The following is a 13,447-nucleotide window of genomic DNA, read 5'->3' as shown; positions in this document are numbered from 1 at the left end:
TGACTGTCAGTTCCAGTTTTGTCTTAGAGATTGGGCAAGACTTAGTCTTGAGGCTGTAGTATGTTGGAGCCTTTGGAGAAAGTTTACACTTCCTGCTGCGGAGGGAAGATCTGAGTCTTCCCTGATCTCTGGAGTAGTGCACCTTATGGCCTCTCTCCTGCCTTGAAGGTGGAGAAGAGGGGCACAAGTCTTCTAATTGTCCCTTGAGCTCAGGATGACACCACAGTTCAAGGCACAAGAGGAGTGTGACTGGCTGGTTGTTTGTCAGGATCATATGATGCTTGCATAGATGTCTCCAGGAAATAAAGCTTCATTCTCCCTTCTCTACCCTTCAGAATGTAATTTCAGAACATCTTGCACATTGAACAACGGTCAGGCACATGCCCCTTTCCTAAGTATAAGAGGCACTTTGAATTGCTGTCATTGATGTAGGCAGTATTACAAGAGGGGCAGATCTTAACTCATGGAGATTTGCCTTTGGCCATTTTAGGTCTGTGTGCAGGGGGTTCTAGCCCTTATATAGGGTGAGGAGCATTCAGTTCCCTGAATCTAAATAACTGTTAAAAATATTTTTTAAAGCAACTGGCTTAAACTGAACTTATCTAGCATCTGTAACAAACTACTAAAATAACAATAACTCAAACTAAACTTTCAGCAGGTGAAGATACATGATGAAACAAGGTTCTGTCCTGGAATCTCTGGCAATAAGAAAGAACTGAGAAGTTGTTGGGGCCACCCCTCCCCTTAACCCTTTACAATAGCTGCGAGGCCTCCCAGGGTTCAAGTGCAGCCCCAAAGGACAGTGCTATTTTGAAGAGTCCAATCTTGCAAGCATGGGGCAAATGTACACCAAGAATGGAATCAGTGTGGACAATCACTTGAAGAAGAACTACCTTATTTATTTCTCTGACGTTTGGATTCCCTGAAGTTACCTTGGCAATATTCTCTGAGGGAAGACTGAGTCCTACATCCTCCTTTGCCATTAACTTTTGCAAAATAACCTCTGTGTAGCTGAATTTATACCCATATTAAAATGCAAATTGCTGGACCAACTGAAGCCAGGCAGGAACAGATTTATCAAGATAACTCAAAAGTACTAGCAACATTTTGTATTGCTTATAGTTAAATGTAAATCCCTGAATTTACTGAATATATTGCAATTGTTAGGATTTAACAATAGACATATTGGACACGTTTGCCTCTTGGCAGTTGAAATTTATCAGACTGGAATCATTAACCCATAACCTCAATGAAGGGTGACTACAGTGGTTGCACTTAAAAATGTTGTTACTTGTAGTCATTTGCTTCTCATGGAAATTGCACTTATTGCTCTTTTGGTGCCCTTTAGGTAGATTCTTTACCCCACTGGCATCTATCATCCAGGATCACTTTGAAATAAAAGAGGAAGATGAAGATAAGGATGTAAACAAGTAAGGGGTTTATTAAGGGATGAGTTAAAAAAATAGGGAGGGGAAGCAAGGTAAACAGAATGAAATAGCTCGGTGGTTTATCCCCACAATGGGCCTAAAGCCAAGATCCACAAACCCCCTTTACAAAACTATGGGCATAAAAACAACAGGAGTCAACATTACTGTTCTGAAGGACAGGAACCCAGGTGGTATGGTGTGCTGTTTAAGGGCTGCTTCTGTCTCTCTCCAGATCCGGACCTTCTACCATGGTGCCTGGTGGAATGGAACCACAGGAGGAACTTGGGTCCTCTGGGAAGATGGAGTTGATCTAGGTAAAACACAGATGACGGTGATCTTCTGCTTTCCTCAGCTTCGATGGTCCTCTTGCCTCTCGCAGACCACACAAACCAAACAAACACAAGCTGCCTCTAGGGAGGACAACACTAAGGGAAGGGTGACTTCTCCTTGAATAGACTGGTTATCTCCGGGCAGATCAGCCTGAGTTCAGGTGATCCTTTCCCGCCTTTGAGGGTTACCAGGTAAACTAAGCCCACAGGGCAACCAATTAGAAAAATCATACTACAAAAAGGATGCCTGTGATGTTGCACCCCATAATGCTTTATAGAAATATGCTTCTAAGTGTAAATATGACATAACTGGAATATGTTTTATGCTAGATATGCCATGTAACATATCTTTGCAAAGGTTGTGTTCTTCTGCATGTATTCATTCTATTTGTATGCACGTATCATTTTAATATCTGAAGCTATGAGCGTTGGCACTATGCTTGTATTTAAAGTGTTTGCTGTAGAAAGCACCTAAGGCAGATTTGGTCAACATAATGTTCAAGTAATTGGGAGTACTTGGCTAACAATGGACCTTGATAGATGCCAATCCACGTCTGAGATTTCCTGGGAACATCCTGGAGAGAACTGAGTCATGCATGGACATGTGACTTGTCCATGTGACTCCAAAACTCCATCTTGTAGCTGGATTCTGCATAGGAGAGGAGAAGGGGTTTCCACCCACAAGAAAAAAGTCTATTTAAGCCCCTGGAAACCCCTCCATTTTGTCTTCAGCTGGCCCAAGATATAGCCTCTCCACCCCAAAGGACGCCTGAAAGAAACTGGAACAAAGGACAGTAACTGCAGGGGTGTGTAATTGATTGCTGGACCCAGACTAGAAGGAGTCTAGTCTGTCAAAGAAGCTTATTGGAACATCTCTGAGGGTGCGATTTACCTGCATTTAGTTTCCTACTGTATTAGGCTTAGACTTGCGAGTTTTGTTTTATTTTGCTTGGCAATTTACTTTGTTCTGTCTGTTATTACTTGTAACCACTTAAATCCTACTTGTTGTATTTCATAAAATCATTTTTTATGTATTAATTAACCCAGAGTAAGTATTAATACCTGAGGGAGCAAACAGCTGTGTATATCTCTCTATCAGTGTCATAGAGGGTGAACAATTTATGAGTTTACCCTGTATAAGCTTTATACAGAATAAAACTGATTTATTTAGAGTTTGGATCCCATTGGGAACTGGCTGTCTGGGTGCTGGAAATAGGTGACTTGCTGAGCAGTTTTTGGTTAAAGTCTGCAGCTTTTGGGGCATGGACCAGACCTGAGTCTGTGTTGCAGCAGACTAACAAGTCTGGCTCAACAAGGCAAGGTACTGAAGTCCCAAGCTGCCAGGGAAAACGGGCTCAGAGGTAGTCCCAGCACATCAGGTGGCAGTTTCCACGGGGGTTTCTGTGACCCAAACCATCACAGCGCCAAACTAATTGGAGGAGAAGGAAACAAACACGGAGGGCAAACAGCAAAGTAAAAACAAATATGGCTAAACACCCCCAACAATTCTCTCCTTGACAATAGGATATCCTTAGGGATCCATATTATTGCCTTAAATTTGCATTAAATCCAAGGTAGGTGTTTCATCCTGGAGTGAGTAGCAACCTTTTTAAGCTTACATATGAACCAATTTACTGTAATAATAATAATGAGAACAAAAGTGAGACCCTGTAAAATTAGCAATATTATAAACTGATGTAATAAAATGTGCCATGCATTGGATAATTCAGCTGGACTAGAAAACAAAGTCTCCCACCAATGATTAAACCGGGAAGCTTTCAGAACCCTATCCAATATCTGCTCTATTTGGTTAGTTGAGTGGTGGACCGCTAGCATTATTTCTTTACCATCTTTTTTCCAGTTCCATAGCTTAGCAAACAGATCCGGATGCTGAACCATCTGCTTATGGGCGGAGGTGTTAACCCCTAAGTGGATGGGGGTCCACATGACGATACAATGCATATGCAAATTTTACATTCTGCATTGTTAACTTTTCAGATACATTTATTTTGCATCCAGATATCGATAAAACAAGGCACAAGCATAAATGAATAACCTTATATAAGAAGTTCACAGTGAATTCTGTCCCCATACTTCTTATACATGACAATTATCTGAGACTAGTTACTCAGTCTGGAGTGTACAGAGTAATGGCATTTATCCTTATTGGCGTTCAGACAGATGTGCATACCTGAATGTAGTTCTACATTACAAATATAGCCATTATTTGTCTCCCAGATACATGAGCCTAGATTTGCATCAACATGTTGATTATTTCTTTCCATCACCCAACTAGGTATATCCAGGAGTGTCATGATTGTATGATTTATAATTAAGCCTAGAGGTATCAGAGGATAAACCCAAGTTATGATAGCAGTGATGATGGTCATAATATGAGCAACTACTGTAGTAGATTCCGTTTCAAAGCTTAGTAGCTTCCATCAGGAATGGAGTTCCCGTTCAAAGGGAGACACCTCCCTCATCATCATACCTTTTATTTCCCATGGGATTTTATCTTGATATCCAGCCATGATGATACCACTGGATATGCGCTGTATCCAGGTTTGGGCTTGGGCACATGTGATGGCTCATGATGCACGGATCTGCAGTTTCCTCACAGAGTACACTATCTGGACCAGGTCCTTCTCTTGAATTGAATACAACGAGGACATGACTGATGTGGCTCTGTATGTTAGTTCTCTGATTTTATTAAGTGAAGAGACCAACGGCTGTTGAAGTGTTGATAAGTTGTACCCTATATTACTAATTTTCTTTGCAAGGTTACCGACATTGGCTAGATTGGCCACACCTAAGCTGGTACACACACCTCGAAGTACCTTGGCCACTAGATCTTCTACAGAATTTTAGGCCTGTAGGAGCAACAGTGCTAAGCCAAGCATGCCAACCCATAAATTGAAGTTTTATATATGGGATACATTTGGGTTCCACGCTGCTAATGCTCGTTTGCAGATCTACTAATACCCTTTTGGTAGAATAACTTGGGTTAATAATGACAAGGCTTTTGAGGTCTTTTTTAACCACAACGAATCCTAAGGAACTTTTATATGGCTCAGAGAGCACCAATATTTCCATCGTTTGTTTTATGCCAGAATCATTTACATATACAGATATATTAAGTTGGCCTAACAGCTAGCCACAAAATTAATGGAACTCGCATAACAAAAATTGTTAACACTGAAGGAGGCATTACAATATGGTTTGTTATCACTACTGCAACTTAACCATGTTGCATATGCCTTAGAAGGAGTGTGTAATCTAACAGGAATGGATGCCACATAAGATTGAACGTTAGCAAAGATGTCAATTTGAATAGTTCCCACCCTTATGTGAGATTTTAGGTTAGACCTCATACATATACACTTTAAGGTACTTTTTGTTACAAGCCCTCCAGTGCAATTGTTAAAATGGTCGCTAAGGAACTTCCATCTGCAGCTGTTTGGGGGTTTTAAAACACGCAAGGAGGAGTCTGACTGTGAATCTGTGAAAGGACAGGTAGCCAGAGAGCTTGTGCTACCTAATACTTCCTTCACTGATATTACACAATTAGCTCCATTTTTATAAGTGAAGATCATGAATGGTCCACCATCAACAAATATGAAAGACTTTGAAAAAACCTTCCACGGTTTGAAGGTTCCCTTTTTGCATAATCATTTAACATATCCTTCCCCAAATTACAAAAATAATGGTGTCATTTGTTTACAACTAAAGGACTATACATATTTACAAGTGTTAACAGTTAAACCAGACAGATAGCAATTCTGTACAGAGACATGTTACCTCATAATATAGAACCATAGGCGATTGTTGAATGTCTACCTGTAACAAATGAGAGAAGACAAATCGGTAGTTACCATGGGCTCTTAATTGTTGACCCCTTTCCACTCCGTGAGCTGGGTGGAGTGAAACTATTTGAGGTTTTTCTTTCCCTTCTTTCCACATATTTCCACCTCGTAGGTTGTAGGGCTGGTCTTATTTACAACGGGGATAGGACCTACCCATTTAGAGCTAAGGAAGTGATCTTTTTTCTGAGAAAAACCTGTACAAAACAGTCTCCCACATCCCACTCAGTTACTTTTAAGGTGTTACCCAATCACTTGTCCATTTGCCTAGCTTTTAACTTACGTTGCACAGCTACTTCCTTGTGAGCATTGCTGATGCTATTAAGCAACTTTTCCGTATATTGGTCCATCTGAACCCTAAGTTGGTATGCATCAGGGGAATGCCTCCTAACCACCATTTCTTAGGGGTTCTCATAGTTCTTCCAGTGAGAACCTTGTGCAGTGTGTATCCGTGGGTTGCAACGGTAGATCGTATCAGCATCAGGACAAATGGCAACTGCTTAACCCAGTTTTTACCATTGGTGGATATGATTTTTCACAATGCAGTCTTCAACAGGCGGTTGCTCCTTTCCACCAACCTGGAGCTTTGCGGATGGCCCACTATGTGGAACTTTTGTTTGATTTGCAGGGCTTGGGACAGACACCGGAACACTTCTCCCACAAAGTGGGGTCCTTGGTCAGAATCAACTACCTCTGGCAAACCGAATCGAGAGAAGGTTTGCTCCAGCAATGTTTTGGCTGTAGTGGCAGCAGTGTTATTTCTGACTGGATAGTCTTCGATCCATTTCGAGAATGAATCGACTACCACAAGGCAGTATCGCTTACCAGCTCCAGTACAGGGCAGAAGACCTATAAAATCTATTTGGAGATGGTACCAGGGTCCCTCTATCGTTTGATGGAACATTGGGCCTTTAACAGTACTTCTGTCTGGATTGTTCTCATCACACGGAATACAGTTCCATACATATTTGTCTATGGTATCTTTTGGTTAGGCCACCAATCCACTGTCAATATTCAACTGACAGTCTTGTCAGTACCAAAATGTCCTTGCTGATGTGCCAGAGTAATTAGCTCCTTTCTAAGAAAGGTTGGAATGACGAGAACTGTGAATCTTTTTAGTTGCTATGATCAATCCTCTGCTGTGTTTAGATATCACAGAGCCACGATGCACAGACTTCTTTAATAAATCTTTAATTTCTGGGTCTTATTGTTGCAACTCTACAAGATCTGGCTGGATGTTCACATCCGATGACTGGACCTTACAAATTATATCATTGGATTTATCCCACAGGCTTTCAGGTCCCAACATTGCAGCTTCTTTTGCAACCAGATCCACCTTGTTGTTCCAAATAGAAATTTCTGCTTGGTTCTTTCTGTGCGCACAGACTTTAAACGGGTAAGTTGTTCTAGTTCTTTTCTCTGCCAAATGTCACGCATGCACTAAGTATTTGGTGTGTGAGATGGGCTTATTGTCCGCTGACATCATCTGCCTTCTTAACCAAATAGGAATCCAATTAATTAATGCTTGAATCACCCAATATAAGTCAGAGCAGATTAATAAATCTGGGTCTAAATCTGCCTTATACGAGGTGGCTAACACAGCAGCAATTTCTGCCGCTTGAGCAGAGCTTTGCATTACAGTCCCTTGGAGCATTCTTCAAGTTCTTATTTGGAGAGTGGCACACCCTGCCCGTGGTCTGCCTTCATGGTAGTGGCAGCTCCCATCTACCACTCAGATATCTCTATTAACTTCCTTAGCAGCTTCATAGGAGGTCTCTGATAAGAAAGATGACTCACTCTCATTTGTGTCTTCTGATGGAAGAGGACACTCATAGTCTTCTCCAGATGTAAACAGGGCATACGGAATTGTGGATAAGGACTGAGCTTTCTCCATTTGGATATCTTTATTGGCTCAGAGTCCAGTTCACCAGCTGTGGGTTTCAGACCTTTCCTTCATTTATTGTTCCAGACAGAATATACCTGACTGGGATGTGGATTGTTCTCAAGACTATGGGAGACATTACGACTAGATACTCCCAGTGATTAATTGACAAGACAAGAGCTAAGGCTTCTCGTTCAGATGGAGAGTAAGCTTTTTCCACCTCACTCAAGGTTTTAGAGCCGAAGGCGACTGGTCTAAGACCTGTGCCACTGTCCTTCATTAGGACTGCACTGAGTCCATTCTTTGTTGTCGCAGTTTGCAGGATAAAGTTTGCTGGCTGCAGGTATGCAAGTGCTGGTGCTTCCATAAGGGCTTGCTTTAATTTACAAAATGTCCTTTTTTCTACATCAATCCAAGTCCATTCTGTTCTTTTCTTCAGCAAATTATAAAAGGGGCTCTGCTAATTCAGAATAACCCTCTATAAAGTTGCAGGAGAACCCCATCAGCCTGAGAAATGAACGTAGCGCAGTTATGTCCTAAGGGGCATGTAACTTTCTGATCAGCTCAATCCTGCTAGCATCTGGATGACAGCCTTGAATGTCTAGCTCCATTCCTAAGTAGGTTACCTCTTGCTGGAGCATCTGCGCCTTGTTGAGACTAATTAGGAATCCTGTCTCTTGGATCTTTTTCAGGAGGACCTCTAAGATTTCCAGATTCAGATACAGATGACTGTGATCTTCTGCTTTCCTCAGCCTCAATGGTCCTCTTGCCTCTCGCAGACTGTGCAAACTGAACGAACATGGACTGCCTCTAGGGCAGACAGCACTAAGAGGAGGGTGACTTCCCCTTAAATAGACTAGCTATCTCTGAGCAGATCAGCCTGAGGTGAGGTGATCCTTTCCTACCTTTGAGGGTTACCAGGTGAGTTAAGTCCACATAGCAACCAATTAGAAAAATCATACTACAGAAAGGGCGCCAAATTAATTGGAGGAGAAGGAGACAAACGTGGAGGGCAAACAACAAAGTAAAAACAAATATGGCTAAACACCCTCAACACTACCACTAAACTGATATACCCGGTTTCAATCTAATTTAAGTCATTGGGAATCCCTATGTGAGTAAGCGTTTGCAGGAATCTGGGTTTATACTCTATAATCTCTCTTTCTGATTAACTCATCCTCTTTCAGTTAATGTATTTTGCACATTTGGTAAACTCCTAATCATCTTTCTTTGTTTCCTTTCCTTGCTTTCAATTTTATAGTAGATAAAGATATTCAATTCCAGGATATTCCAATTCCGTATCAGAAGGATACTCTTTCCAGGTTTCAGAGTGAAAAATCATCTATTGTGATTCCATTTTGGAATTGAATTCTTAGCAATCAGTCTCCATTTTCTTCTGGATTGCTTTTGCCCCAGGTCTTGATTTGTAAATGAATTGCAGCACGATACATAATTAGAACTGGATCAATAATAGAGAAAATTAATTTCTACAATGCAGAATAAGAAAAAAATCAGTCTTTGAGTCAGAGTCTCCTTTCCAAATGGGTTTACTAATGTCTCACAGTCAGACAGGTTAAGATTTTTTATAACACACTATAAAATCAGTTGAAAATTGATGTTTGGAGGTTTGGTGTTGGTCAAAAGGTAGGTAAAAATCACTCTAAATGCGAATAGATTTTTAGCATTTATTATAGGGTTAGACAAAATAGAGAAGATGACAGTCATCTTTGATTGGAGGCTAGGTATTGAAGAATAATAATTTAATCTCATCTAATTTTACTTTGACCTCTATCCATAGTTATTTTCATTTCCCAATCGGTAATCTAAAGAATTTAGCCAATGTTGATTGAAAAAATAAGCAGCCCACTATCTGTCACTCCCTCTAATTAGTGTACAAATTATCTCTGAAATCCAGCCCTTTGAGAATGTTAGGTTCTTTAAGTAAGGCATCATCACAGCTCATCTTGAAACATTTATTTTAATTTGACTGTTTTATGTTGATCTCTAACATTACTAAAACTGGGAGACTTTCCAGCAATAATTTGTCCAGTCAAGGTCAGCCTTCCTTCAGGTATTTGTGCCATCTGTGCATCAGCTGCTTACAGCTTCCCAAATCTTTTCAACCTGGAAACTTGTACCAGCACCCTTGCTTGGACCACACTAGCCCTTACCTCAAGGTTTGATGGTCTGGAAGAAGAGAGGTTGTCCCTCATGGTACCAGAAGTTAGGAGCCCTACCACCTGTCCACACCTTATTTTGGGTATGTCCTTCCTTAATGCTGATCCCAATTCCAGTTTAACAAGGAACCAGGCCCTCTCTTGAACAAGTCCCCACTCTAAGTCACCTGCCAATTGTGACAATATAATCATCTTCCTCTCTCTGTAATGGCAGTCACAAAAGGTGAGTACCCAGATTTACTAAGCAATGTTTTTTGCTGTCACTAAAGTAGCACTTGAGGATACTGAAGCATCTTAAAAGAAGAAGTTACTCACCTGGTGAAGTAACGATGGTTCTTTATGATGTATGTCCCTATGGGTGCTCCACTGTAGGTGTGTCTGCGCATTGCGCCTCTGATCAGAGATCTTTGGTAGCAGAGTCCATTCAGCCTGCACATGCACTCTTCCTCCCTCATGTTCTGCCTCGAGGCTAATTAGCGCTGCGCAGGTGAACTACCCTCAGTTCCATCTATACCGCAGAGTCACTATAGAGAACTCTGAAGCAGAGGGGAGGAGGGTTGGTTGTGGAGCACCCCTAGGGTCACACATCTCGAAGAACCATCGTTAGTGCACAAGGAGAGCAAATTCTTCTTCTTTGAATAGTGTCCCTATGGGTGCTCCCTGTAGACGACTCCCAAGCAGTATCCCCAATGGAGGATTGGGGTTTCAGAGTTGAGTCTGTTACAGATGGAGAATACAGTTGAGCAACGATGGCATGAGAAGCAGAGTCTCTAGCAATTGCAGTGTTCTGCAAAAGTATGAGCAGACACCCAGGTTGCTGCCCTGCAGATTTCTGGAATAGGAATGTCTTTAATGAATGGGACAAAAGTGGAAACCAACCTGATAGAATGTGTAAGGATTCCAGGTGGAGGTACCAAATTATGTGCATGATAATTGTAGTTCATACAGTTTGAGACCCATTTAGAGAGTCCCTGAGCTGATATCTCCGTGCATTTTGATCTTTTTGAAATTGACAGGCGATTTCCTAAATGCCTTCATCCTGCCCAAATAGAAGGCCAGTGCTCTCCCTACATCAAGCATATGTAGTATCACCAGGTTCGCCGACTGGCGGTTCGTCCACAGGGCCCGACTCAACTGCGTTCCCCTCAATGGAGCCATCCACCACGGCAACCTGGACAAACGCTGCAGGAAGTGCGGCTATGCAAATGAGACCCTGCCCCACATCCTGTGTGGATGCAAACAGCACTCCGGAGCCTGGCGGCACCGCCACAACACCATCCAGAACCGGCTAGTGAAAGCCATCCCGCCGTCCCTGGGGAAGATCACCCTCGACTCTGCCAGCCCCGGGACAGACAGCAGACTGCGACCTGACATCGTCATGATGGATGCAGAAAAGAAGAAGGTCCTCATGGTAGACATCATAGTGCCATTTGAAAACAGGTCACTGGCCTTCCACGAGGCCAGAGCCCGGAAGGCGTCGAAGTACACCCTGCTGGCCAAGACCCTGAGAGCCCAGGGCTATGAGGTCCAGATACACACCCTGATCGTGGGAGCCCTGGGCTCGTGAGACCCCCACAATGAGCCGGTTCTGAGAGCATGTGGAGTCGGTCAATGCTACGCCCAGTTCATGAGACAGCTCATGGTGTCCAACACCATCAGGTGGTCCAGAAACATTTATATGGAACACATCACATGACACTGTCAATACCACATTGAGTAATCAAGACCGCTGACCAGGGAAATAATCCACTTCCTTCCCTGACGAACCAAGGGACGCACCCCACCCATGTACTCATTCACTACACCGATACTGACTTGGACTCCTTATACATTCCATGGGTGGCGTACTCGAGTCCACTTATCCACTGACACTTTAAAAACTCTTGCACCCCAATCTGGGTCTATGCTGGTTATGTGGTATGTATGTATCTCTTCATCCTTGCAACCGATACCTGTAATCCCTCATAACTCAAGTTTGACCCCAGATGTACAGTACCTTCCCTCTTAACTTGTGTATATTTAATTTTAAATATTAACTTTAATAAAAATTTTAACCTCCCTGTTATCACGGTGAGGCTTTGGGTAAAATGTGGGAAGATGAATGAGTTGGTTCATGTGAAAAGATGAAGTCACCTTGGAAATGAATTCTGGGTTTGGTCTGAGAGTGACCTTGTCTTTAAAGAAAATTGTGAAAGGGGAGTACCAAGGTGATCACTACTAAGAACACTGGCTTCATTGATAGATGAGCAAGAGAACATGTGGCCTTAGGTTCAAAAAATGATCTAGTTAGACTCCTTAGATCTAGATTCAGGTCCCATGTTGGTGTGGGGTATCTGGGTTAGGGGAATAGGTTCCCTATGCCCTTGAGGAATCTCTTTGTTGTTGGGTGGGTGAGTAGCATTGTATCTGCTGGTGGAAGGCTGTTATGGCCACAAGATGTACTTTGAGTGAGCTGAGGATAGCCTCTATGCATTGGAATCATGAAGGAACCAAGCCTTGAGCCAAAGGATACATAGGTTGGGATGTAGAGTTTGTCTGTCATTCTGTGAGAAGATGTTAGGAGTGATATGAAGAGGGATTGGTGGACACCTTGCTAGCTGTGTCAAGTATGGGTACCACACCTGTCTCAGCCAGGTGAGAGCAATCAGTGTAACTCTTGTTTTTTCCCTCTTTATTTTTATCAGGACCTTCAGCATCAGAGGGAATGGGGGAAATGCGTACAGAAGGATCCTGTTCCATGGGTGAAGGAGAGCATCCCCAATGAACATTTTGCCAGGCTGGCTTTGCAGCAATAGAGAGGGCATTTCCTGTTCAGGAAAGTGGCAAATAAGTCTATTGTTGGGGTTTCTCAGTGATCAAATATATGGCGGAGTACTGCTGGGTCCTCTTCCCATTTGTGGTCATGTGAAAACATGTGGCTGAGACTGTCTGCTGTTATATTCTGTACTCCCACTAGGTAGGCAACTGATATGAGAACATTATGGCAAATTGACCAAATTTCAGAGATTCAGCGCTTCTGTCCTTAGGAGCATGACCTGGTGCCCCCTTTGACAATTTATGTAAAACGCACAGTATCTTGTCTGTCATGACTCTTGTGTAGGTGTCCCTGATCAGTGGAAGAAAGTGAGCACAAGCATTTCTGACTGCTCTTAGTTCCAAGTGGGTGATATGCAGAGATGACTCAGTGGGGGGCCATTTGCCTTGAACTTTGTGATTGTTGAGATGAGCTCCCCAGCCTGTTAAGGATGCATCCATTGTTAGAAGCAGTGTTTGGAGGGAGTGGGGGAGGTTGTGTGAATGAGTCCCCTGCACAGACGTTCTTAGGGTCTTTCTACCATTTCAGAGAATGTTTGACTCTGGAGGGCAGCAACAATGGTTTGCCTAGTGCATCTTTGTTCGGTATCTAGGCAGACCTGAGCCATGCCTGTAGGCACTTCAGGTGTATTCTGGCATGAGATATCACAAACATGCATGCCACCATATGACTGAGAAGCTGAAGGCAATGTCTGGCTGGTGTTTGTGGCTGGCTTCAGCTGTCTATGAGAGTGGTCAGAGTGTGAAACCTGTGTTATGGAAGGAATGCCCTTTCTTGTATTGAGTCAAGATTGGCCCCTATGAACTCCAACCATTGCATTGGAGTCAGGGTCGATTTTTGGACACTGATTTGTAAACCCAAATGTGTGAAGATGTCTCTAGCCCTTTCGGTGTCCCAAAGAGCATCTTTGAAGCTGTGTGCTCTGAGAAGACAGTCATCCAATAAGGGTAAATCATG

At 42.7% G+C, this 13,447-nt stretch overlaps 1 long non-coding RNA gene across 1 annotated transcript; it reads left to right on the top strand.

The window, feature by feature from the left end:
- Positions 1–726: 726 nt before the first annotated feature.
- On the top strand, positions 727–2,053 carry LOC117871569. Its single transcript, XR_004644283.1, has 3 exons — positions 727–1,093; positions 1,349–1,430; positions 1,660–2,053. It is a non-coding gene; the product is annotated as an uncharacterized LOC117871569 (long non-coding RNA).
- The last annotated feature ends 11,394 nt before the right edge of the window (positions 2,054–13,447 follow it).

The sequence above is a fragment of the Trachemys scripta genome, chromosome 2 (assembly GCF_013100865.1).
Source record: "Trachemys scripta elegans isolate TJP31775 chromosome 2, CAS_Tse_1.0, whole genome shotgun sequence".
NCBI classification, from domain to species: Eukaryota; Metazoa; Chordata; order Testudines; family Emydidae; genus Trachemys; species Trachemys scripta.
This window is presented reverse-complemented; position numbering and strand designations above follow the sequence as displayed.